The sequence below is a fragment of the Chionomys nivalis genome, chromosome 14, assembly GCF_950005125.1.
Source record: "Chionomys nivalis chromosome 14, mChiNiv1.1, whole genome shotgun sequence".
Lineage (NCBI taxonomy): Eukaryota > Metazoa > Chordata > Mammalia > Rodentia > Cricetidae > Chionomys > Chionomys nivalis.
Genome location: NC_080099.1, coordinates 20,304,665 through 20,331,998, shown reverse-complemented (window position 1 = coordinate 20,331,998; position 27,334 = coordinate 20,304,665). Strand labels below are relative to the sequence as shown.

Sequence of the window (27,334 nt, the reverse complement as noted above, 5' to 3'; positions counted from 1 at the left end):
ACTTCTCATAAAGAAAATGACACTTAGCCAAACCATAAGCAATAGCAGGTTTTCCTTAAACCTTGAAAAGTAAAATGTGGGTTGGGGAGACAGTCCACCAGGTAAAGGCACTTACCAGCAAACCTGATAACCCGAGTTCTATTCCTGCTACCCACATGGTCGAGGGAGAGGACTCCCCACAGTTTGTCCTCTGAGTTTTACCTGTGCAAAGTGACACATGTACACACACACATACACAGAGGCATGAATGCACACACATGTACAAAGTCAAATGTAATTTAAACTTTTAAGTTGACATAACAGGAGATACTCTTACGTTTTACCTGGACCTAGTTTATGTTAGCCTCTGTTTTATTTCCCCACCTTCAAATTTGCCGCTTTAGAATTCCTAAAGTCTTTGCGTTATTTTTCTTGTCTCTGAAACTAACAACCTGGAAGAAGCAGCTTGAAGGGGGAACAGTGTATTTTGATTCATGGTTCAAGAGACTTAATTACAGTTTGTTGTAGGGAGGGGACACGGTGCTGGGGCTGCTCCATCCATTGGCATCAGAGCTCAGGGAATGGATTGTTTACATCTCAGTGGTAGCAGACAGAATACAGAAAACTGGAACCAGGGTCAGAAACAACCTTCCAGACCCACCGTCAGTGACCTAGGTACGCCCTCGAGTCCAAAACACTGTCGCCAACTTGGGACCAAGTATTTAAACACCTGAACTTGTGAAGGACATGTCACAGTCCAACGAAAAGTGGTGGACACACTTAAACCCACTGGGGTAGAAGCAAGAATGACCTCTGTGAATTCAAGGTCAGCCTGGTCTACAGGACAGCCAAGGCTACACAAAGAAACCCTACCTGAAAAAACTAACAAACATCTCGAAAATCCAAAAACAAACAAACAAACAGAAGAATTAATTAATTAATTACTTTTTTTTTATTTTAAGAGGATCCTTCCTTATAAAATTACCTAATGATCCCTTTACAAAGGGTACTTGTCTGAACCAGCCTTACTGTCTAATCTCTCCAGGTCTTCTCTTGAGTCAGGGCTCTTTCTTGCCTTTGAATTTAGTCTTAATGGTTGATAAAATCTCCAGAGGACTTCACTTTTATTTTTTTTAGATAATATTTATTATTTTATGTATATGAGTGTTCTATCTGCATGTATGCCTTTATGCCCGAAGAAGGCATCAGATCCCACTATAGATGGTTGTGAGTCATCGTGTGGTCTGGAAATCAAACTCAGGACCTCTGGAAGAACAGACAATGCCATCTCACCAGCCACTAGAGGACTTCATTTGAACATTTAATTTCCACAGACCCGTCGCTCTTTACAAGGTCTTTGTGGCCCCGCCTCCCCTGAAGTCACACTTGTTCTGATTTGTACCCCTTTGCTGCAGTCAGTCACAGGAGGCCACATGAGGAAAGAAGGAAACGGCCTGTTCTGTTTGAGGATGAGGAGTGTGGCGGTGGGAATCAGAACTCAGTGGTAGAGCATTGACCTAGCATAGTTGGACCCTGAGTTTGGTCCCCAAGCACTGGCGGGTGTGTTTGTGTGTGTGTGTGTGTATGTGTGTGCGCGCGCGTGCATGCCAGGTGTGATGATGGTTCGCATCCATGATGTCAGCACTTGGGAAGCTGAGGCAGGGGGTTGCAAAAGAGTTCAAGACCAGCTTGTGCTACACAGTGAGTTTCATTGACTACAGAGTAAGACACTCTCTCTCACACACACACACATACACACACACACACACACACACACGATTGCTCATACTTCGTTGTGCACCTTATCACAGAACACTTACTTTCTCATTGGAACATGGTCCACCAATGAAGCTGTGAGAAAACTCACAGAAAACAAGAGTCCTGTGACCTCTGTTCCTCCAGAACGTGGATTTGTTCTTGGCATGCACTTCTGACCGTGCCCCTCCCAGGAGTGCTGGATAGGAGTGGGCTTACTTCTGATTACCGCCATCTTACCCCTAATTATTGAGAATGGGGTTTTCAAGCACGATTTGTCCTCATGACTGTGTACAGCCTAAACTCACGTGACCTTGTCTTTGTAACTGTACACAACATGAACTTGAGTGAACTTCGCTCACATGACCTTGCCTAACCCTTAGAATACCCCTCAGAATAGAAGTTGTATAAGGCCCCGAATAAAGATGGCTATTACGGGAAACTTTAGTCTGCCCATTGTTTAGGTTCCACTCTCCCAGGTTCACACCGACCAATAGAGCGGTAAAATTGTATGTCGTATGTATGCAGGACCCACACCAGCCTGAAGAGAGCATCAGATCCTCCTGTAACTGGATTTACAGTTGTGTGATTTACAGTTCTGGGAACCGAACGTAGGTCATGTACAAGAGCTGTAACTGCTCTTACATGCTGAGCCACCTGTCCAGCAACACTTCCTGCTTTTTGAGACAGCATCTTGGTGTGTCTCAGGCTAACTCACTGTGTGGTCCTGGCTAGACTGGAATTTGGGACTCAGGCTAACTGGAACTCACTGTGTGGTCCTGGCTAGATTGGAGTTTGGGACTCAAGCTAACTGGAACTCACTGTGTGGTCCTGGCAAGACTGGAATTTGGGACTATGGATGGAATTACAGATAGAGGTCACCATGCCCATGACCTGCTGCTCCCCTTGTCTTTCCTGGGCACTATGCTACAAGGCGTCCTGCTTCTGGGTGACCCCCAGCACCATGGTTGGCAAAAATGCCCTTTGGTGAATGTATCCTCCTTCTACATCACAGGAAGTGTCTTGAAGTCCAGATGCCTTAGCAGGGCAAGGCGGTACACGCCAATGCTGGTGCACGCTGGCGCTTCTGGGATTTGGAAGGCTAAGGCAAGATGATTGAGAACTGGAAGCCAGCCTGAACCACACAGTGAAACACTGTCTTTAAAAGGGGGGGGGGACTGTTTAAAAAGATAACATGGAGGCTACAGAAATGGTTGCACAGTTAATAGCATTTACTGTTCTTCGTATAACCCATGTTCAATTCCCAGAACCTACATAATTTTTTTTGTTTTGTTTTTTGTTTTTTGTTTTTCGAGACAGGGTTTCTCTGTGGTTTTGGAGCCTGTCCTGGAACTAGCTCTTGTAGAACAGGCTGGTCTCGAACTCACAGAGATCCACCTGCCTCTGCCTCCCGAGTGCTGGGATTAAAGGCGTGCGCCACCACCGCCCAGCTGACACACATAATTTTTAAAAAAATAGATATTGCTGGGTGAGGTGGCACCGTGTTTAATCCCAGCACTTAGAAGGCAGTTTGAAGCCAGTCTGGTCACAGACTAAGTTTCTGGACAGCCAGAGCTACACAGAGAAACCCTGTCTTGAAGAACCAAAATAAGTAATAATAATAATAAAAAAAATAGTCATTTCCCAATAGTTTCAAAGCCAATGCAGGTGTATTTCTGTAATTTTGTGGCCAGCATGATCTATATAATAAGTTCCAGGCCAGCCAAGACTATGTGGTAAGACCCTGTTCCCCACATCCCCCCAAAAAATGAAATAAGGGACTGGAGAGATGATGGCACAGTGGTTAAGAACAGGGACTGCGCCTGGCAGTGGTGGTGCACGCCTTTAAATCCCAGCAGAGGCAGGCAGATCTTTGTGAGTTCAAGGCCAGCCTGGTCTACAAGAGCTAGTTCCAGGACAGGCACAAAACAAACAAACAAACAAAAACAAACAAACAAAAAAACCCACGGACTGCTCTTCCAGAGGACCTGATTCCATTTCTAGCACCCACATGGCAGCTCACAACTGTCTAAACAACAGGATCCAACACCCTCACAGAGATATACATGCAGGCAAAACACCAATGCACACACACACACAAATCTTTTTAAAAAAAGAAATAAAATTTGACATAGATGCCTGAGAATCTGCAGCTGTTGAAACCTGACCAGTTATACTTTGCAGGAGGTTAGCCTCCTGGTAGAGTCATCTTCTGACAGCGATAAATAAAGCAAGCTTTAACTCATGAACCAGAAATATCTTTTCCCTGAATAAGATGGCGAAGACCTCGGGAGACGCTGAGAGGCTTAGGGCTGGAGGGGGACAGTCTGTTGGACAAAGGGAGGAGGGAGCAGAGGGGGAAGAGAGAGATTGCTAGTGATTAGCTGGTAACAATGAATATTTATGAGTGGCACTGCCTGTTTTGCAGGGCTTCATTTGAATAATCATGAATATGTCTCCATGCATTTGCACCTGATGGGCTGGTTTTCAGTCTTTAAAGAGCCAGGGAGAGAGTGGGAGCCCGGAGACAGGGAATGCAGTGGGGTCATCACCCCTGGACATTTTTATCTGAGATGCTGCCCTCATCCCTGCCATGCTCTTCGCATGGAACTAGGCAGAAAAATGTCTCAAATCATCTGCCTGGTGCCTAGCAAGGCACGAGTGGATACTAGCTGTCATCTCTTCTGAACCTCTTTTGCCCAGGAAGACAAGGGCATCTGGATGCTGCTATCTCCCTTTTCGGCCCTACCGTTTCCAAGTGATGCATCTGAAAGTCAGGGATGTTAAGATGACTTTTCCAAGTTCACAAGGCTCGGGTATCTTCCAAGGACCTGGGCTGAGCATGTCCCCTCTGCTGGGGTCAGTCCTGGCCTCTGTCTATTGTCCAGTCATAATTAGTAATGAACTGCCTGGCCCTGGCTCAGTCAGTAACAGGACAGTTGGGATGTTAAACCCTTGGAATCGTTGAGTGGTTGGAGGCAAGCAATCATTCCTCTCACTCTCTGTCCCATATTAGTTCAGAGCATCTTAGTAAGAAGTCATGACAGCAGGAACAGTAGACAGTCTCATGGTCTCCGCAGTCAGGAAGCAGAGAGAGAGGTGAATGTGGTGCTCGGTTTGTACTTTTTCCTCTTTATTCAGCCTGTGACCCCTGCCCCCAGCCCCTGAGACAGGATCACTCACACATTCAGGGTGCTTCTTTCCTTCTCCACTTCCTGGAAACAGTTACATCCAGAGACATGTTCCACAGTCATTCTATACCCCCATCAAGTTGGCAGTCAGGATTAAGGATATCAGGTACCAATAAGGGATGATGGTTGTTTTGAAGGGATTGCTGCCAGGAGGGCAGGGTGCTGCGGGCAAGGAAGGCAGAAAGATGGGGGCATGGCTGTGTTCCCCGTGAGCTGTTACGTGGAAGGGAGCAGCTGAGGGCAGAGGAGAACTTCAGTCTGCACGTACTGGAAAGGAAAGGGGGATGCGCAACCCTCCCACAAAAGGCATAAGCCAGAGGGAAGCCAACTTAGTTATTTTCTACAAAACACGCAGACATTATGTTGGGGGCAGGGCTTGTCCAGAAGAGGCAAGATCATCCAGTGCTCACAGCTAGCCAGTGTGAGGCCAAACTGCAGTTCTAGCCTTTTCTGGCACTGCTGATGTTGGGCAAGCCCGTTCCAGGCTCCCAACCCCACCCCAAGCTGGACTGAAAGGCAAGGAGGGCTGTAGGCCAGGGCCTAGCGCAGATGTAGCCTAACACGTGGGAGCTATTATTAGGCAATCCTTATGGGAGGAAGCGAACAGCAATGGACTTGCAGGCTCCACCGGAACTGGAGTGGGGGAGGCAAGCAAGTGAGTCAGCTGTCACTGCATCCTTCCTGTGCCAGGCCACACCTGACACATCAGCCTGCTCCTCCTGCCTGGGAAAGCCTTGCACAGGGGTTGCAAAAGTTTTCCCAGATCCCGCACTAACCCAGCCCCCTCTTCTGTTTACATTTTCTCTCTTTGGCTATGGTGATACCTTCAGCGCATCACCGTCTCCTCCTCCTTGGCCAGCAACCTTTGCCTTTTAAGGATACTTCGACATTCGTGGGGCCTTGTGTACTAGGTCTTTTAGCAACTCACCTGTTAGAAGCCATATTTCCAACCTTGTCTCTGACTGCATTCTTTCGTGGGTATCTCAGTCTAGATGACCCCATCTGGGTTCATCCTGAGGTCCATGTATTTGAGGTTTATATTAAGTTGGAAGCATCACCCCAGCCCCTGGGAGTTGTCTTGGGCCCCGACTCCCCTCCAGGAAAGCCCACCACTCCCATAAGCTATTTAGGTTGATCCCCAGAGAAAGAACACATGGTTGTGGGTTTTGTGCTCTCTCCCTCTCTACTACCGCCCCCACCCCCTGCCATGCTACTGCATTCATTAAACGTGGGCCTCTTTGATTCTATCTAATCTGGCCTGATTGGAGTTATTTTGTGTCAGCGGAGAGGCTTGTTTTAAGATTAGACCTAACAACAGTGATTTTAGGTCAATTTGGTTTTGCCTGAAAAAGTTACATGTTATTTTCCTAAACTATGAACTGGTAGTGCCTCAATATAGTGGAGTCCATGAAAGGCTGAACGTAGTGGTGCAGGCTTTTAATCCCAGCACTCGGGGTAGGGGGCAGAGAGACAGGCACATCTCTGAGTTTAAGGCCAGCCTGGTCTACAGGGTGAGTTCTAGGACCACTGTGTAACAATCCAGGCTCTCCTGGAACGCAACTCACTCTGTAGACCAGGCTGGCCTCAAATTCACAGAGATCCTCTTGCCTCTACCTTCCGAGGACTGGGATTAAAGACGTGTATTTTTATTTGGGTTCTGAGAATCTGAATTCAAGTCATCAGGCTTGTACGGTAAACACTTTGACCTGCTGTGCTATCTCCCTGGTCCCTATTATTGTTTTTTTTGTTTTAGTTTTCTCTCTCTGTCTCTGTCTCTCTGTCATTCTCTCTCGCTTTCTTTTGAGACTAGATTTCTTATTTCCCAGACTGGCTACAAACATACTGTGTAGCTGAGAATGACTTTGAGCCCCTAAACATCCTGCCTCCACTCTCCAGTCCCAGGACTGCAGATGTGTGTGCCGCCATGATCTGTGCCTGAGATTTTTTTGTTTTGTTCTGGGTTTGGGACATTTTGTTTGTTTGTTTGGTGTGTGTGTGTGTGTGTGTGTGATATTCCTATGATGTGTGTATGTCTAAATATATGTGGAAATGTTCATATGTGTGTATGTACAAGGATAACCTCCAATGTCTGTACACGTCTTTCCCTTTGTTTGAAAAAGGGTCTCTTTTGTTGTTCTCCCCAGTGTATACCAGGCGAGCTGGCCCACAGGCTTGTGTGAATTCTCCTCTCTCCATCCCCCATCTCCCCACAGGAGCACTGGGGTTACAGATGCACGACTGTGCCCAGCTTTTACAGAGCTTCTGGGGAGTCAAACAAAGGTCTTCATGCTTGTGTGGTACCCGTTGAGCCATATCCCAGACCTGGTTTTACCTTGTCTTTTTATATTTTATTATATTTATTTGTGAAAAGTTTTTGTGTCCCAATAAGACTCTAAGCCGATGCAACAATCAGACCAAATCAGACCAAATCAGACCAGATTAGAGCCCAGGTTTAATGGATACAACGCTCCCAGGTGAACTTCCAGCCCCCAGAGAGGAAACAAACTGGAAAGGAAGACCAGAAAACCACGTGTTTGTTCTCGGGGGGGGGGGGCAATTTAAATACCCTATGGGAGTAGTCTTGAGCATCTCTGGGGAGGGGTCACCATTTGGTGGGCTTTCTCAGAGGTGGAGTCTGGACTGAGGCAACATCCCAGACTTGGGGTGGAACTTCCACCCAAACATTCCAGACTCTTTGGATATATGGATGCCAGGGGCTGGAGTGAAGCCTTAACCCAAACAATTTGTATCACACGTAAATGTACCCAGGCATGCCACCAAACAGATGGAGGTCAGTGGACAGCTTGGGTAAGTTGGTCTTGTTTCTACCATGTAAGGCTCAAACTCAGGTGGTAGGGGTTGGTGTCCTTGCCTCCTGAGCCTCCACTGACTCTGGTTCTGGTTTATTTAGAGTGCTTGGGGTAACTCAGGAACTCTCACCTTTCCTTTCCAAGTGCTGGGATCACAGACGAGTGCCGCTGTTGGGAAGAGAGCAACCTCGACGTCCCACAAAGGAACACACAAAGAGAAGTGATTCAGCAAAGCAATTTCTTTTCACAGAACAAGTGTGCCACAAGATGAAGCGGGAAAAATGGCCTCTGACTTTTTTCTCTGCCATAGGTGGTAAATTAATCTCATTTACCATTGGTGGGAGCTTTAATGCCATAGTCTGATGCCAGTAGCACAAAGGGGGGGGGAGGGGCTCAGGAACTAGGGCCAGTGGCAGAAAACAGTGTGTCTCACACCGCCATGCTGCTTTGGGGTTTTGAATGGTGAACTATCCCCACATAGAGTGTAGAGTCTATGAAGGATAGAAATGAATTAGCCAATCCCTGTGGGTCCAAATCAACACAACAGCACAACAGGCAGGGAAAGGAGGAGGAAGTGTTAGAGGGGCTCTCTGAGAAGATCCGTCCCAGTGACCTCTTACCTGTCCCTCCTGGAAAGAAGCAAGTGCCACTTTACATCACCGAGTTCTGCCCACAGGACTGCCCAGAGCTTTTTAAGACAAGGTCTCACGAAGTTGCCTCAGCTGGACTTAACTGAAATTACTCTGTAGCCCAGGAAAGCCTTGAACTTATGCCTCAGCCTCCTGAATAGCTGGAATTACAGGTCTGAGTCACCAGACTTGACTGACTCAAGGCTTTTAGACCTAGAGTTTCAAATTCAATAGGAGACATGGGACCATGGCTCACTACCTGACTCAATTGATGTGGATGCATGCTTGAGACACCTACTGTTGCTGGGTTGTGATGGTGCACATCTTGAGTCCCAGCACTCAGGTAGCAGAGGCAGGGAAGTGGATCTCTGAGTTCAAGGCCAAGCCTGGTCTACAGAGCAAGTTCCAGGACAGCCAGGGCTACACAGTGAAACCCTGTCTCAGGGGAGAGAGAGAGATCCATCAATCTACTATCTTAGTTTCTTTTTCTGTTGTTTGGGAAAAGGTCTTGACAAACACAACTTAGAGGAGAACTGGTCTTGTTTTAGTGCACAGCTGAAGGATGCAGTCCAGTACTGTGGCTAAGTCAAGGCCTCAGGAGCTCCAGACAGCTGGTCACATGACATCTACAATCAGGAAGCAGAGCAGGATCAATACCTGCTGCTGTTCGGCTCCCTTTCTTCTGGACGCAGCCCAGGATCGTAGGCAGGGAAAGGTCCCACCCACAGTGGACTGGTCCTTCCACATCTGTTAACATGATGATTCTGTGAAAACTTGGCTAGAGGCCCATCTCCTAGGTGACTATAGATTCTGTCAGGTGACATTAACACTAGCCATCACAGTCACCGTTGCTTTAACAGAACCCCCCAAGACAGAGACACTTACAAAGAAAAGAGGTTTTTCTTAGGTCATAGTTTCTGAGGTTGGGAGTTGAAGACAAGGTAGTTGTGTCAGCCTGGCCTCTGATGAGAATCTCCTGTTGTTCCAAGAATGGTGGAGAATCTGAAGAGTAAGGGGGTGATTGTAAAAAGAGGAAGACAAGGGAGCAGATACTTTACGACACCGCCTTTCTTGATATCTAGCCGGCTCTTGTAGGAAATGCTTGTCAGAGCAGAAGCCCTTGAGTCCAAATAACTGAAAGGCTTTTTAAAGTGGTACTATTCTTCAATATTGTCACACTGGCATTTAAGTTTGGTTTTGTTGTTTGTTTTTCAAGAAGGGGTTTCTCTGTGAAACAATCCTGGCTGTCCTGGAACTCTCTCTGTAGACCAGGCAGTTATGTAGCTGACTAAATACCCATGAATGATTGGGAGAAGATTCCAAAGTCCTCCCTAAGTAATAAGTCCTAGCTAACAATACTCAGTTGTCAGAACATTCCATGAGGCTGTTATAGCTATCACCTCAGTGCATGCGGGTGTTATAAAGGCTAGCTGTCACAGGACAGTCGTGGCACACACCTTTGATCCCAGCACTCAGGAGGCAGAGGCAGGAGGATCTATCCCTGTGAGTGTGAGGTCATCCTGGTCTACAGAGTGAGTTCCAGGATAGCCAGTGCTACACAGAGAAATCCAGTCTGGGAAAACCATGTAAACAAACAAACAAATGAATAAAAAAAGCTAACTTTTGAGGACAGTCGAACGGTCATAGTTCTCTTTCAAAGCTTAGAATAGAGCAGCTCCATGCCAGAAATGCAGAGGTTCTAGGTGAGAATATCCAGCAAGACGTGATGGGAGAGAGAAGGGAGGGGTATCGAAATCGTTTTCATGGCTAATTTTTCGGTCCTATGCTGGCTTGTGTTGGTGGGATTGTAAACTGTTATTTGCCTGGAGTTCAGTAGTTCAGCGTGATCTGTTAGTAGACCAGAAAGCAGTACTTGTGTGTCCTTGGGCGTTCCCATGGCAACTGAGAGATTTCTGAGGAGACAGTGGAGGCTAGAAAGTGACGTGGCCTAGACTGCCTGGCTATTGCTGATAACCCAGCCAGTGTGGATGGCCTTCTGCATTCTACCTTCAGTTCTCAGCCCCCTTGGCCAAGCTTGATGAGGCCCAACACCGTTAGACAAGGTCTAACAGACCATGTCCACACGCTCCAAGAGTTTGCCTTCAAGTGGGAGAGAAAGGAACTGAATAGAGACCATTTCTAGGGTTTCCATGTTAACAAAAATAAACAACAATAACAACCCAAGATGACCAGTTCAATCAGAATTTCAAATAAACAGCAAATGATTTTTTAGTCTAAGCATGTTCAATGTTTGTTAGACAGGATCTGCTGTCTAAATTCTGCTGGCCTTAAAGTGCTGTGGAGCCAAGGATAACCTTGGCCTCCTGATCCACAGGCCTTCACAGGCATGGGCTACCACACCCAGTTTATGTGGTTTTGGGAAATGAACCCAGAGCTTTGTGCATGTTGGGCAAACACCCTACCAACTGAGTGCCTCTTGAGTATGCCTCTAGCTCTTGAGTGCTTGGATAATGTATCTGTGTCGCCATGCCCAGCTTCTTGTTCTGTTTGGCTTCAGTGTACAATACTTGTCCTTGGAGCCGCCTCTGTGCTAAAGGTGTGTAACTGAGCTACGTTCTCAGAACACATTTACTATATGAACTCTGGTTTCCTAGGGCTATTTGATGAAGAACAGTTAGCTGAAAACCGTATGGTGGTTAAGGAGTCACTGTAAAAACTCAGGAAGGGTGCTGGACATGGGAGCCCTTAGTCCCGTCAGGAGGTAGAGGTAGGCAGATATCTGTGAGTTTAAGGCTAGCCTGGTCTTACTAACCCTGTCTCAAAAAACCAGTAAACAAGGACAACAAAAGAACTCAATTGGGGAAAATGGCTTCCTTAAGATGCATTCATTGACTTAAAGGCTCTGTTTGGTGGCGAACGACTTTATTCCCAGCACTTGGGAGGTAGAGGCAGAGGCAGGAGGGATCTCTGAGTTAGAGGCTAGCCTGGTCTACAGGGTGAGTTCAAGGACAGCTAGGACTACACAGAGAAACTTTTGTCTTGAAAAACAAACAAACAACAACAAAAAATACTAATTTGGCTAGGAACAGGGCAGGGTGCTAAGTAAGAGCTGCAAGAAGGAATTGTGTCCTCACCCTGTGAGGGGGGAGGGAAGAGGGGTGTGACCTTGAGTGCCAGGGTACAGCAGCGGAGCAAGAGGCCCCCTTTGGACCTCCTGAGCTGTGTAGTGGAGGAACGCACATGTTACTTGGCAGCTCACCCATGTGGGATTAGAACAAGGATCAGATCTAAAAATTCAGATTTTGGGGAGTCATCCAATTAAATCTGAAACCCTGAGAGCAAACACATTCCTTTAAGAAGTACAGATTTAGGAACGAAGAGAGCCAAAGATAGAACCTGGAGCAAAATTCGTATTTCAGAGAGGAATGCAGAAAATGAGCCAAGAAGAAAGGCTGAACAAGAATAGCCTTAATGGAAGGGGGGAAAGATGTCACAGAAGCTAAGAGACTGGAGATGTGAGAGGGGCTTGCGCAGGCATGCAGCGCCTACCAGATATCTCATCAATGAAGGTAGCCACCAGTGGCCAGATGGGTTACCTCAGGGGCCGAGGGAGAGGGGAAGTGTTCCTTTTTATTTTTTTTAAGTTTTATTTTAATTTGGTGTCAGTGTGTGTGTGTGTGTGTGTGTGTGTGTGTGTGTGTGTGTGGTCTTTGTGTCTGTGTGGGTTTTATACACGTGAGTGCAGTGCCAAGGACGGACAGAAGGAGGTTGTCAGATTTCCTGGAGCTAGAGTTACAGGTAGTGATGGCCGCTTAAACCCAAATAGTACATGCTCTATCTCTGAGCTGTCTCATCAGCCTCTGTATTCCTTTTAGCTTTCTAGTTTATGTTGAGAGCATAGGAGTCAAAAGGACCAGTTATAAGGGCAGACAGATGGGCAGCATCAGCAAGGGCTTACTGAAGGGTCCCTCTGCCCTGAACATGGTGGTACAGGGCAGGAGTACTTAAGGGTGGCCTAACTGGTGAATATGTCATACATACATAAATACATACATACATACATACATAATACATACATATATACATACATACGTGTGTGTGTTTGTGTTATAGTATCCAGGACAAACATACTCAAAGGTGAGAAGCTTGGCATGATGGCTCAGGTCTGTAATACCAGTACCTGGGAAGCTGAGGAAGAACGATTGGGTTGAATTCAAGGACTCTGATTCATAAAACAAAACAAGCAGCTGGGGGTTGTAGCTCAGTAGGTAGAATACTTGCTCAGCATGCGTGATGCCTGGTTTTGATCGAAGCACCGTATAAAAGCAGGTGTGGTGGCTCCTATCACATCTCTAATTTAGCACGCTGTTGGGGGAGGCAGAAGTGCTCTGCTACACAGTGAGTGTCAGGCCAGCCTGAGCTAATGGAGACCCTTTGTTAAAGAAGAAGAAAGGAAGTCATGTGGCGGTGGTGGTGCCTGCCTTTAGTCTCAGCACTCGGGAGACAGAAGCAGGTGGATCTCTGTGAGTTTGAGGCCAGCCGGGTTGGTCTACAGAGCGAGTTCCAGGATAGCTAGAGTTATACATAGAAACCCTGTCTAGAAAAAAATAAAAATAAAAAATAAATAAATAAAAGAAGGGAAAATAGGAGGAGGAGGAAGGAAGGAGAGGGGCGGCATTGCCAAGGAGGATGACCTCCACATGTGGGGACACCTAGACTCCATCTGTGTGTCTGCTCAGTTGGGGTCAGTTAGCTTTCTCAGTGCTAGGATGGAATGGTTGGTAATAAAAAGAAAAGAGAGAGAGAGAAGAGAAAAAACAGCTAAAAAAATTGCCTTTTCAGCTGGCTTCCTTCCTTTTCGCTTTCCTTTGTCCAGGTTCCAGCCCACAATATGACCCGCCCACATTTATGAGTTTTCCCATTCCAGTTAGTCCTCACAGGTATACCAAGACACATGTCTGCTCATCCCTGCCCCAGTGTCTGTTGTTGTGGGGTGTGTGCTCGCGGAGTCTTAGGACCTCCAGGCTGGCCAGAGCTCAGCCTCCTGCTTCCACCTCCTGGATGCAGGGATTTCAGACTGTACCACCATGCCTGGTGACGCTGACAGCGGAGATTAACCCTCACCATGCTGTCACCTGCCAGGGTCTAGAGTCGCCGAGAACTCCAACCTCTGGACGTGTCTATGAGGGAAATCCCAGTTGTGTTTATAGGGTAAGACATCCATCTTAGCTATGGGTGGTAGGTACTGTCCCATGGGGTATGGTCCTGGGGGCATAAAAAGGAACCTGTGAGCCGAGAACCAGAGTTGCTCTCTGCTTCCTGCTGCAGGCCTTACTCCTGAGCCAAAAGAAACCATTCTCTTCTTTTTTTTTTTAACCATAGAAAAGAGATTTTAGGGCAACTCTGGAAGTACCTTGGAGGTTACACCGGGGGTTCAAACATGTCTTTTACTTTAGGATTTTTGGTGAGAGTCTTAGGAAATTGCAGGTTTACACTGGGAAAGGAGAAAAGATGTTTGGTCTTGAACATGGTTCATTACTGTGTTAACATTTTCTTTTCTTTTTATCTTTTCCCTTCCTTCCTTCCTTCCTTCCTTCCTTCCTTCCTTCCTTCCTTCCTTCCTTCCTTCCTTCCTTCCTTCCTTCCTTTCTTCCTTTCTTTTAAGCAGGCTGTCACAGGCTGGCCTAGAACTCAATCTATAAAGCAGACTGGCCTCAAACTCACATCGACCTGCCTGCCCCTTTCTCCTGAGTGCTGGGATTAAGGGTGTATGCTACCACACCTGGCCCTTATCTCATGTCCGAGTCTACCCCTGTTTGGCGAGGCTGGCTAACCATGGAGCTCCAGAGATCCTCACCTCTGCCCCCAGCTCCACCAGACTTGAGATTGCAGGTGCATGGTGCAGAACTCAGTTTTTATCCTGTGCTGGGAAACCAAACTCTGACCCCTTAGGCTTGTGTGGCACATGCTTTGCAGACTCAGCTATTTCCCCATCTCTTACTGCTGTTTCTGACATCACCCCAGCCCACAGTGAGACCTCCCAGGAAAAAAAAACAAAACATAACAGTCTAGAAGTAGCTAATGTTTTCTTAGAGATATGTGGATTTTGGTCCTCTATTTAGGAAGACCTCAAAATATACTTCAAATATTTATCAAAAAGTTTAGTAGAAAATTATAAAAGATTTGATCATCTTCCCCTCCTACATCCATCCATCCATCCACTGGTTGTTTTTCGAGATAGCATTTCTCTGTGTGTAGTCCTGGCTTTCCTGGAACTCACTCTGTAGATCAGGCTGGCCTCAAACAGAGATCCACCTGCTCTGCTTCCCAAATGCTGGGATTAAAGCCTGTGCCACCACCACCACGTAGCCCCTATCTTTTATCTTTACATTTTAGCAGAAAAAAAAAAAACCAAATAAACAAACAAAACCTCTATAGGTGTTAATCTAATGCTCCAAATGACTACTTTAAAATATCAAGTTAGTAGTGGTGCATGGCCCCGTGGAGAGTGGTGTGTGTGTGTATGGGGGATCTAATGTGACCCATCATGTCATCACCTCTGTCCTTAATATGCTTCTTGTTTCGTGGTGACAGAGTCATATAAACTTTACACACCGTGTAAAAAGGCAGACAAGGGGGTCTAGAGAAATGGTTCAGCGCTGCTCTACCAGAGGACCCAGGTTTGATTCCCTGCACCCACAAGGCTGCTAACAACTAGCCAGTTTGAGGGTATCTGACACCCTCTTCTGGCCTCCACAGGGACCGGGCACATACATGGTACACAGACATACATGCAGACAAAACACACATGAAATAAAATTAAAGGAAAAATAATCAATTTAAGAGTGAGTGCATGTTAGGGGTACTCCAAACCTGAGGAGCCAGGAGGGCTTCTGTGAACAACATACATTTATACCTAAAGACGCGCGGGCATTAGTCAGACAAAAGTGAAGGACAGAGGCTTTTTCAGAAAGAGGGAACGGCATGGATAGACTTGACAGCAAGTAGAAGTAGGTCACATTTAAAGAACAGAATGTTTACCAAGTCTGGGTCTCACAGTGCTCAGCAGGTGAGGCAAGGGAGGCCTTGTAATGGGTTGCATGATAGAAGCCCTTCTAAGTTATGTTTACGGAGTCTAATGAGCGAACAGAGGGATGGAGGGATGGTGTCCTTAGAAAGACTCCTAGAGCGTCGGTGTGGAGGATGCTGTGGAAGCTAGCCAGACTGGAGATGAGGAGACCTGATAGCGACCGTATCTGAACTGACCTGAGGGGCTGGAGGTGGAAAGTGGGCAGTGGACATGGAAGGAAGGTAGGATTGTGAATAGTGGGGTGGGGATGGAGGTGGAGTAAGGATTCTCACAGCGTCGAGTGATGGAGTGGATAACGAGAACAAAGGACACTTTCAGTGAGAGCTGTTTCTGAAGGCCTGTGCTGGTGAGGGCCTTGGGCTACAATTACCTGGAAAAGGAGGATCAAACACAACCTTTGGATCGCATTCCTGGAGGACTGCCCAAGGTAGGGTTAGAAAGAAGTTCACCCCCAGTGCTGTCCCTGGTGAATGGCCTCGGTGGACAGGGCTCTGGAACTCATGGCTCTCGGAACGAATGGGGTCAAATGTAGACAGAAGGCCAAGCCTTCCTAGCAGCCCTTACTCTGACTTTGGTTTCTCCAGGGAATGTATTCTGTATTCTCATGCCAGACAGTTCCTAAACTGTTATTAAACAGAGACCAAGGCAATTTGCAGCGAGTCACCAGAAGTCACAGTTCCCAGAAGTGGCTAGATGGCTCAGGGGCTAAACATGTTAGCAGTGTAAGCCTCATGATCCAAGTTGGAGACCTAGAATACATAAAAAACTGGATATTGTGCTGGGCAGTGGTGTCGCGTGCCTTTAATCCCAGCACTCGGGAGGCATAGACAAGCGGATCTCTGGAAGTTCGAGGCCAGGCTGGTCTACAAGAGCCAGGGCTGTTACACAGAGAAACCCTGTCTCTAAAAACCATAAAAAAAAAAAAAAAAAAAGAAAGAAAGCTGGCTGTTGTGCTGTGTCTGTGTAAGCCCAGCACTCCTGCAGTGAGGTGGGAGACGCTGGCGGAAGGAATGGGTCAGAAGCTTGGTGACCAACCAGCTAGCTTAGAGTACACAGTACGGCAGCAGATATGAGAGACTCCGCCTCAATAACGTAAGTAGCAGAGAAGACTCCTGAAATTTGTCCTCTGCCCCCTACAGCTCACATGTATGTGTGGTGTGCAAGTCTCCTCCCCAACTCCACACTCAGCAGTTAGAGGCTAGCGCTGTACACCCTGAGAAAAATAGCAAAACTCCGCAGCATCCAGGCCAGTGGTAAAAAGACCTTAGTTTTATGGGGACATATTTGCTTTTAGGTACTTGAGTATATAATGAGTTCATGCCACCCACAGAAAGCACATGACAATGGCTTCTGCAGATGGCGTGGAGGGAGGGAGCAGCCAGAATGGTTAAGATGAAGATACAACATGGTGCCCAGGCATTGTCCTTACTGCAGGAGACTCACCCATAAGATTGCCTCCAGGGAGGAGCTAAGACTTTCCACCAAGCCCCACACTTCTGACTCTCTGATTCTTCAAGGTAAAGCTCATAGACATCACCCCCTTTCTCTTGTCCCCACCCTCCTTCCTTTGAATTAGGCCAGCTATCACTGATTTATCAGATAGACAGAGTTAAGAATTAATGTATTTAGTCATTCCTCAGGATCTAGGAGGCCGGTCAAGCACTTGGGAACCCACAAGTCCTGCCCACTAGGAAGGAGCCACCCAGCCTCCCTTTCAGGTCTCTTAGTAAAAGGCCTATTTAAGGGGTCTGGTCTGAAGCTCCGGAAAGGGAAGGAGGTGTTCCCACAGAAAGTCTGAGGTCACTAACAAAGAGTAAGTCTGAGATCTGTTTTTCAGCCCAGTTCTGGCTGACAACAATGAAAACTGGTGCTGACTTCTTCTAGGGGTATGTTTTTTGAAATCTATATGAAAAGAAAAATCCCTATTGTATCACGTTTGCTGTTCTTAATAAGACATTCTCCCTGACTTTGATGTGACCATCTACACATCTGCTCCGAATCATTAAATTACTCTTCTAGGGCCACATATTGTAATGGTGCCTTTAAAAACACGCTAACAAATGTTACATGTGAAACCCTCTACAGACTACGTATACCTAGGCCTACTAGGTTTGGAGCTTAAAAAAAAAAAAAGTGCATCTCAAAACCCCAGCGGCAACTGAGGAGTTGGCCTACAAGGCCTTTGCTGGTGAGATAAAGAGGTTTTTCTAAAGCCCCCCCCCCCCCAACACACCTTTTGTGTGCTCTGCCTAACAAAGGAATCTCCCAATTTCGGAGTGGAAGGAGGGAAAGTGTGGTGGCTACAGGCTCCTACAGAGCTGGCTTCCCACCGCAAAAGGTTAAATACAAACAAAAAGCAAAAATGAAGCTGGGATTCTCCGATACACTAGAGGAAACACCAAGGCTTTCAGTGTTAGCAATAAAAACATCAATAACAAAATCCCAAAGGACTCGGGATTCCTTTAGTTTCTATTTGGCATGAGAAGGGTATGTTTTCTTTGTCCTGTCCTTATCTGCTGCACTCCGGTAGTGGTTTTACTTCATTCTTGTAGTCAAATCACTATTTTATTGTTGCTCAGCACAGAACGGTATCCACGGTAGCCTTACATATGTAGAATATTAGAATGGACCTTTTTGTAGTGATTGTTTTGGATGAGTGGTGGGCCTCCCCCACCCCCAACTCAGAAGCTGTCTCTTCAGCTGTGAAATTCAATGATTTTGCAAAATGGGTTCAAATGGGTGCTTTGTTTTAAACTATCGGTTTATCTGGCCAAGAGGTTTCTCTGAAGCCCTCATTGTAAAAACAGAAATGAGAGGATTTGCTAGAAATTGTCATCTTTTACGTTTTGGTTCTTTCTGGTTTTAAAAGCAGTTGCAATGTTAGCTCCTGTCCTTTGTGCAAATCATGAGTGGGGCCGTGAAACCAAATTCCCCCAGCCCAAGGGTTGACCAAGATGCTGGGCTTGACAGAGCCCTGCTCACAAATCTTTGGCATTACAAATCCGTGGGGCCGCTGCACAGCTGGATTCCTAGGATAAGCAAGTTAGACTTTGGTTTAGGGGGCACAACTCTTGTAACCATTTAAATGCTGTTTCCCTAAGCTTCCAGGGCTGTGTAGGGAGTGGGGGGAGGGGCAAGAGAGCACTTTAAGTACAAAAGATCTCAAACCAACCCACGACCTTCCTATGACATCTGCAAGCTCAAATTCCATATATTGTAAGAGGCCGCCAGCCTATCGGGGGTCTCAGATTAGCCGGTCCTTGTATTCTCTTCAGTGCACATAATTCTTTTTTTACATGCATATTAACAACGGCCTACCTTCAGAAGAAGGAAAAGGCTTCCTTTCAAATGAAAGCAAGTCCAAGCAAGGTAGAGACCCAACACAGAGTGTGCAGGGTGGCATTGTTCTCCAGCTCCAAGAAGATGAGGGTTTCAGTTTCCTCATCTTGTAACACTGGTACACCTAATGCTGCGGTTGGCAGAATCTGCAGCCGGCGCAGGTTCCTCCTAAACCTGTGCAGATATGCATGGCAACTTGTGTACATCGTGGCACAAGCGCAGGCTGAAACTTGAGAACTCGCATGTGAGACAATAATTCAAGTCATTTGCATGAAAAGTCTTAGCGAGCACAAGATCTTTTACAGTGCACATGCTACGGGTGCCCTAACCCAGAGAACAATGGCCTCCTCAACGGAAGTTAACGCAAGAGAATACTGAGATTTAAAAGGAAAACTTCTCTGGTCACTTTGCAGACATTCACCAGTCTGTTTTAAAATAAAGCACACAGGGATACTTCTGCCAGGATTCTTCACGGCTATTCCAGTGATAGTGTTGTCTTCAGAGTGCAAGCAAACAGGAGCGAGCCTTTTTAGTAGGTAATGGTGGCAGTTTTTTTTTTCAGATCTTCCATTTTGTCCTGCTTCCAAGTCAGTACAATTAGCTCAACATGGAGGTTTCTCTTGTCTAAACAACAACAACAACAACAACAAAAAAATAGAAACCTTTTCAGTGGCGTGCTCGACTCTACTCAATATGGGCACCAGGACGGGGCTGGAAAACAACATACTTCATCTGGCGTAGAAGGAAGCGCTGCACCTCCGTCTCAGATGGCTTACGATTATCTCCCTTCCTGGCCTTTGGCTGGGTTTCTGTATGTATCTTTTTGCCTTGTTCTGTAAGCCATGACCACCTGCTGTATGTACAACTTGTGCTTGTTACATTTGTGCACCATTTCCCTTATAGAACTTAAAGACCCAGCTATTACAGCGTGTTTACTCATATCATTCCCTCGTTTAAGGAAAAAAAAAACCACCATACATGAACCGAACATGCCATGCTTCAATCTGGCCCCAGTGGCTTTTTCTCTGAAAGCAAAAACGTGTGTCTTTTACACCAGGGCTTTCTCCCCACCCCAGGGGTGTCTTCCATTCTTTTGTGGCTCAGTTTAAGGCGAAAAGGGCTCCAAACCACTAACTAACAGAAGGGAGCCCTTTCTTCCACCTCCTGGGAGAATCTCAGATTGAATTTATCTGAAGATAGCTTGCTCTCTTCTTACTTATTTGCCACCATTACGAGGAGGACAGCACAACCACCACCTTGGCTTCAAGATCCTGGGTAGAGAGGCTCACGGGCATTTTTTTTTTTCAACCATCTTTGGCGAGGCCTTGCTTCCTTCCACTCCAGTAAGTCGCGGCTTGGGGCCATGGAAAAGGACTAGGTGAGAGTCTCAAGTGTCGTTTGAAAAGACAGCAAAACAGCCCCCGCTCGGCCCCTTCCCCAGCACCGCCACCAGCACCTCCGGGCCGGGCCGTGCCGTGCCGTGAGCCCGCAGCCGTCTACCCGGGCGAGGCGCCGCGGGCCGGTGGGGCGTCGCGGCCGCGGGCTTCGCGCTCCGCCGCCCGGCTCGGGCTCCCTTCCCCCACGGCGCCCCCTCCCCCTCGCCGCGCTCCCTTTTGTTCGCTCGCCGCCCGGGCGGCCCGAGCGCTAGGCCCCGGCGTGGCCCGGGCCGAGCCGCCGCCGCCGCGCGGCCTAGAGCCCGCGCCCGGGAGCGGGGCCGGCGTCCGGGCGCACGGCGAAGCCGTGGCGGCGGGGAGCCCCAGGGTGGCGAGGCCCCAGCTCCCGCTCTCGCACACAGACCCCGGCGGCGGGGAGGCGCGACACACCCGTAGCATGGAAGCCGCCGCCGCCGCTCGCACTGCAGCGGGCGCAGCAGCAGCAGCCGCCGGCGGCGCGCGGAGCAGAGGTCGTCCGAGCCGCGGCCCGGACACCCGGGCTTGAGCGCTGCGGAGGCCCGCCCGGCCAAGGGGGTGGGTGTGCGCCTGGGACAGGGGGCCGTGGGGGAACGGGCGGACGTGGGCGGGAGGGGGCATCGGGCCCCTCGTGCCACCCCGCCGGTCACGGCGAGCGCGAGGCTCAGGCCCCTTGGCCTGAGTGCGGCGGCCTGTCCCACCCTGGCCTTGGGGACGGCCGGCCTTCGCGCCCAGCCAGCTTCTTAAGGGGGGGGCCCGAGGCAGGGCCGGTGTTGCTAGGCCCCACCGGCTCCAGAGGGGGCCACGTGAGCGCGGGCTCGCCTCCCCCGCCAGAGCTGGTTGTGCACAGATGATTTTCCCAAGGCCTGGGTGCCCCCTCTTTCCCTACTGTCCCTTGACTTGTCCCCTTGAGCCCCACACCTCACCAGTGTACTACCCAGAGGTGAAGGGATTTGGACTTCTCCCCCCCAGGTGCTTGAAAGAAGAGAAGGTTGGAGGAGGAGGAGGAGGAGGAGACTGGGGGGGCTGCTGGTGGTGGTGGTGACAGGGCTGGGAGAGAGAGAAGGACGGAAGGGAGGAGGGGGCTGGGTGGGGTGGGGGTGACAGGCAGAGAGGAGCCTGGTCAACAAGCCAGCACCACTCTGCTAGGAGGCCAGGCCGGCTCCTGCAGCCGACGCATCCTGTGTGAGGAGACACACATAGATTGCTTTCCTGGGGGCTCTTTGTCAGCCACCAACACAGAGAACACACACTGACATACACGTACACAAAGATCTGAGCCAGGTTGTGGGAGGTAAGTGGGGGAAAGAGAAGGAGGGGGAAAAACAGTGTCTGCGGTGGGCTTCGGGCTGGAGGGGAGGGGGATGAGCCCCGAGAGGCTGTGGGGGGCTCGTGAGGTGAGCCTTTCCAGGGTTCTGTGCTCGCGTGGAGGGGGCACACACAATGACCTTTCCCTCCTCAGGAAGCCCTAAAAGGGAGAGGCCACCCCCAGCGAGCGCCCACCCTGTGCTGATGGTTTTCAGGGACTTGTTGGCAACTCAGCGAGGGTTGCCATAGCTTTTTTATGTAGGGTGACCAGAACCGGCTGAAACTGGTTTGAGGCAGATCAGCTCCTGAACACAATGCAGTCACTGAGCTACAGTGGGATAGCAGCTTCCTCCCTTCATGGCAGCCAAAAGCAGAGGAGCTTGCAGGAAGGTACCATCCCAACCCAGTATGTAAATGCACACTTAGACACCACACAGCACTGGTACGTGACTAATGGAGCCCTAAAAGAGCCTGTGTAGGGATGATGGGCGAGAGGTGAAGGTTTGCAGTGGCTGAGACGAGTTGGGCTGTTCCTGCCTTTTGCTTTTGCTTAAGGGATGGACAAGGAGCTGAGATTTATGACCCTTATTAAAGAAAAAAAAAGTATGTGTCTTGTTAGGGTGGGGACACTTGGTTTGTGCAGTCTCTCTCTCTCTCTCTCTCTCTCTCTCTCTGTTTTTAAGGAAACAACCAGAATGAACTGACGGATTTGTGATGGTGGTTTGTTGCTGGAGAATGCTACTTTGCATGCCTTTTTCTCTTGCAGGCTATGTTCTGTTTTGTGCTTTTCCTTTTAGATGCTACTAAAGGGTGTTGGGGATTCTTGGGACTATTATGAAGGCCAAAAGGTAACAATATTGTTCTGGGAAATGAGCATAGATACGATCCAGTGATGTTGTCAGCCATACATGCTGTCTTTTTTTTTTTTTTTTTTCTTCCTTGTAGGCCTGTTGACTGGGGCTGCTTTTAACCCTTTCATATTTGCAGAGAATGCAACCGTGTGACAGTAACTGAGCACTGGTCCAAAGTCTTTTCAAAAGGTCAAGGTTCACAAGGTGAGATAAGCTATTTTTAGCATGAATTTAAATATTAATTTGCACATCCATTCTGACACAGACTGCCAGTGGATTTGGTACCCTGGAGATAAGTGGGGTTCAGAGTGGAGACCAAATATCTTTCATGTTGTCCATGCTTAGTGGGTTCCACTGACTTTTTTGATGGTGTTATCCAGGCGAGATCTGAATGCCTTCATTAAATCGCATGTGCCTGGGCATTTGAAAGAGTCAGGCCTGGAAAGGCATGTCTGGAGGGCGGTAGGCGGCTGGGCCTTGTGGAGAACGCACAGGTTTTGCATAGAAGCAGTCCACATGGCACATTTTGCCCACAGTTATAAGAAAAGGAAGGGCTTCATCAATTCCAAGTAGCCCAGCCAGCTTTTTAGGATCTGAGGAGCCCGGAGGTAGATTGTCTTTTGTTCATCTATCACCTCTCCTCCACGCTCTCCGTGTTGACCTGAAAGGTTTTTCAGTCAAGTGGTGGAATGTCCTTTATTGATTTTGGGGGCTGTCGACAGTGAGCTCGCCAATGGATTATTTGTGGCATACATCTCAGTGTGGAGGACTAGCGAAAGACTAGAAGGAACCCAGGTCTGTTCGGCTTTATCTGTGCAAAAAAAAAAAAAAAAAATGACTGTTAGCTTGCAACTTTCCTGTAGTGGGTGGTAGAAAATGTCTAATGCTTTCCTGCATTTAGAACTGGGCTGGCAGAAAAATGTAAACTAGAGCTAGCAGAGGAGGAGAGGAGAGGAGAAAGCAGAGGAGGGCAGCAAGTCAGGGAAGAACAAAGGCCGTGGGAGCTTCCAGGAGAACACTAAACATTTTGCCTTGGGGTTCCTTGTGCAAAGAACTGCAACTTCCCCAAACAGGAAACCAGTCACACCAGAGTCAGGTCCAATATGATCTCAGCCAACAGAGCTGGTTCTGCCTTTCTGCTGGTTTGGTAAAAGTACAGTCAAGAGGAGCCCATGGGAGACCTGATTGCAAATACATTTTCTCTCTTTGAAGTGCGTATCATGTTCCTCTCCGGCTCCAGCAGACTAGTCTGTTCAGAAATGCAGAGGATCTTAGAGCTGGTGAAGTGTGCTGGCAGTGGTGGGCAGTCTGTCAGCAGTGAAGGGCGTTAAGTATGCAGGGGTTTTTATTGTTGGAATTGGGGGGGGGGCTGCAGAGAGTCGCCCATGTGCTAGCACTGGCAAAAGAGGGGAGACTAGAGTGTATGGTTAGCTTGGAATATTTTATGTAGTATTTAATAGAGATAAATGTGATCGCAGACGGATATACCAGCAAATGGCTTCCACGATGGAAGAAGGTCCTTTGCAAATCATGTGCTAAAATTGGTTTTCAGTTCTACCTCGTTTCCGACGGCCAGAGTTGTGTGGTAGGGATAATGCTTGTTGAGCATATTCCAGTCTATACTGCATGGCGTGTTGGCCCCTGCGTTTCTGGTGCCAGCTAAAACTCAGATGGCTAATGTGATAAGCCTTAATTAGCCTAATACAATAAGCTATTCTATCGTTTAGTCCTTCATTCCTGTCTTTCCAGGGGCAGGGGTTTTATTTAACTTTCACTGCTCGCCCCTTACAATGACCGTTTCTTGAGAATGTATTTTAAAAGCCCTTTTTAGGGCCTGCATGTCATGGAATGTTCTGGTCTGGTGTACTCTCTTGGTTTTAGCTTTGTTCTCCCCCCTCCCCCCAGAAGCCTCTCCTGAAAATAGCATTTGTTTTGCATTTAGGCCAGTCTTTCCAGCTGCAAATGCTGTTGGAGGCTGGGGAGCTGGTTCTCCCAGGCAGCAGTCATGAGCTCATCTTGGATTGGAGCTGGCCTCAGGTGTTGATCTCAGGCTGGGCTGTAACAAGGTAGCAGGCCCATGTCTCCTGGGGGGCGGGGGAGGGACCCAGAGCGGTCTGGAGAATAAGCAAGGGCACGTTCCTTTCTGAGAGAGCCAGGAGGGAACACCATGGCACCCATATTGGAGCTACAGCTGGCGCCTGCTCGCTGTTTCCTGAGGCGGTCTCTGAGGAGGACCTTCGGGCCTTCCCTGTCTGCATCAGGAATGTGCGGGTTTGGCGAGAGCACACTGGAAACAGAGTGTAACTGGGTGGTGAACACTTGCTTGTTTTCTTCCTTTGCCTGCAATTGACTCATATTTTCCATGTTAAGGAGCGCTCAATCCAAGGCTTTTTTTTTTTTTTTTTTTTTTTAACAGCTCAGTCTAACCTGGTTCAGGGTTTCATTTTATGTTCATAGTCTTTCTTACTTTCCATCCCTCCTGCCCTTCCTCCCACCCTCTCCTCCTTTCTCCCAAACACCCCACCCACCTTGGAGACAGGGTTTTGATATATAGCTTCGGCTCCCCTCAGACTTCATCCTTCTGCCTGGACTCTTTGAGTGTTGAGGTAACAGGCATGTGCCACCACACCCATCCAGCCATGCAGCTCATGGAAGGGGGTAGACCACATTTAAGTGGATTTTTTTTTTTTTTTGCTTACACTTTTGATTAGACTGAGTTACAGTGTTAGGATTTGGTCCCTGCCCTTCCCCCTTTCTTTGAAATCCTTCTCGAGCTTCTGTGTTGTGTGAGTTTTGAGTGACCTTGCCCATGTCCTTGGTGGAACTCAGCCTTGCTAAGTAAGGCCTGTGCAGAAGTTGCCCTGACGTGGAACCTTAGAAAGGAGTGGCGGTACCAGTGACAAGGATCTGAAGGACATTTGGGACCGCTCCTTCCTCAGCCCCCACAGATCTCTTCCTCACCCCTCCAAGTGTCAGAACTGAGACAGCAGCCCTCAGAGACAGCGGCACAGAAGCCCCAATATGTTGGTGTTAAGTTGTTTTAGGGATGGTCACTAATCGAGGTGTGGTTAAAGGATGTAAATGTTTAATTTATACCCAGTGACATTTGCTCAGGAGTACCACTTGTTAGGTTCTGACATGTAAATAGAGCCACGTCTGAGTTGACGTAATCCATGCAGAATAATTCCACCATGACGAAACTTCCTGCTGCCCCTTTGAGGCAAACTGGCCCCCACCCAAACCCCCGGCCACGGAAGTTTCACTGTAGTTCTCCTTTTCCCTGGCCATAATGTCTGGGTTTCCCAGAATGTCCTATAAATGGCATCTTCCACTTGGCAAGATGTACTCGAGATTCATCCTTATTGCTTTGTGTGTCCATTCTGGGCTCTTTGTCGCTGAGTACTAGTCCACTGTGTGGATGTACCACAGCTCGTTCCTCCTTTCTCTGCCTGAAGAGCAGTGTTGTTTCCAGTTTCAGGTGATTGTGGAAAAAAAAAAGACTACCATAAATACCTGTGCACAGGTTTCATGTCAGCAGTTTTAATTTTTTACTTTTACTTTTGTAAATACTCAGCATTATTTGGTACATGTATATAAATTTGAAGTTTAAATGAAATAAATTCAGCTCACTGTGTCATCCAGAAGAGATCCGACCTTGACAGCTGCAGTTGAGACTTCCCAGAGAAGAGAGCTGGTGACCACGAAGACACTAGCGAGATGGCCGTGATAACAGAGCTGTAATGGGCTGACATGCTTTATCACCCTGAACTAATCGGAATTAGCCAAAATGGAAACAAAGAGCTGCAAGTGGTAAAACAGCCTTTTATTTCTTCCGGCAGTTATTTTTAATCTCAAGACGAGTTTGGCAGTCAGTTCAGTGAAACACCACACAATAATAGAACTGAAATTTTGGAAAATGATACCGAAGATCTCATTGAAATCTTGGTTGTCTAGAGATAGTTTTCTTCAAAAATGCCTACCATTTGAAGTCACTGGATACCCTGTAAGGAGGTGGATGCATTTGGGCACTGTCATGGCAATGGAATGGAGAAAATAAGTCCTTTTTTTTGGGATATGGTCTTCCTTATGTGTAGCCCAGGCTACTGAAGCTGGTCTCTAACCCTTAGTGTTAGATTTTTTTTTCCTGTTTTGGTTAAACTTCTTTGAGTTCATGAAGGAGGAAGGGAGGGCTGATGATAAAATCACTTTCTGGGTCAGGACAAATAGGCAGAGACAGTGGCATGGGAGGTGCGCCCAGGAAAGGTCAGGCTATGCAAGTGTGAAGGTTCTTGCCTCAAGGTACCAGAGACTTCATTGTTTTTTGAGCAGCAGGCATCTTGCCAGGTTCTGGGAATGCTGAGAAAAGAGGAAGCCAGAGAGCAAAGAGTAGGAAGTAGCCCATAGAGCTAGCTGTCCTAGAACTGTGGCCGGGCATCTACTGCCATTGTCCGGGAGGATCCCTCAAGAGGTGGTTTTGCAGCTGAACCTGGAAGGCTCATGAGTGTGTGAGGCTGGCCCAGGTTCAGGAAGAGCACGTGAGCAATGGAGCAGTGAAGGTACAGAGAAAGCCTGGTAGGTATGTGGTAGCCATATTGATGCACGAGGCAGAGAAGGTCCAACAAGACTGATTAGGATCTTTCTGGATAGTCCTCGTGATCTGGGCACTAGTATTTTCAGAAGAATTTAGCCTTCATCCCCAAAGTCTTGTGGGAATACCTGGAAATTGAGTGGAAGCTGTTGAGGGTAGGGGCAGGGAGATCAAATGGGGACACCTGCAGCAATTTAGGAGAGAAAGTCTACGGCTTTACGTGGAAGGCTGGGCGCACTGTTTGTGAGAATGGAGTGGAGGGGCAGGTTATTTCGGGACCAGTCACATGGTATCTGACTGGATGTGGGTAGCTATGGGGCAGGAAGACTGAAGGAGGGTTCTGGAGGTGACATGGATTTCTTGGCACCTGGTCTTTTCTGTTTTGAGGTGACCAAGTAAGAAGAAGAGATGGAAAGGGACTGGT

General features: G+C 48.0%; 1 protein-coding gene across 9 annotated transcripts in view; it reads left to right on the top strand.

The window, feature by feature from the left end:
- Nucleotides 1-19,987: 19,987 nt before the first annotated feature.
- Nucleotides 19,988-27,334, top strand: part of Znf532 (zinc finger protein 532) — a 93,258-nt gene continuing 85,911 nt past the window's right edge. For 3 of the 9 annotated variants that reach the window (XM_057788318.1, XM_057788317.1, XM_057788309.1), the window contains exons 1-2: nucleotides 21,551-22,319; nucleotides 22,417-22,526. The gene's annotated coding sequence lies outside the window, so the exon portion shown is untranslated. Of the gene's footprint in view, nucleotides 20,133-20,408; nucleotides 20,722-20,790; nucleotides 21,155-21,286; nucleotides 21,458-21,550; nucleotides 22,320-22,416; nucleotides 22,527-27,334 lie in introns of those variants that run through there. The other 6 variants (XM_057788310.1, XM_057788314.1, XM_057788313.1 and 3 more) reach the window with 6 other exon arrangements.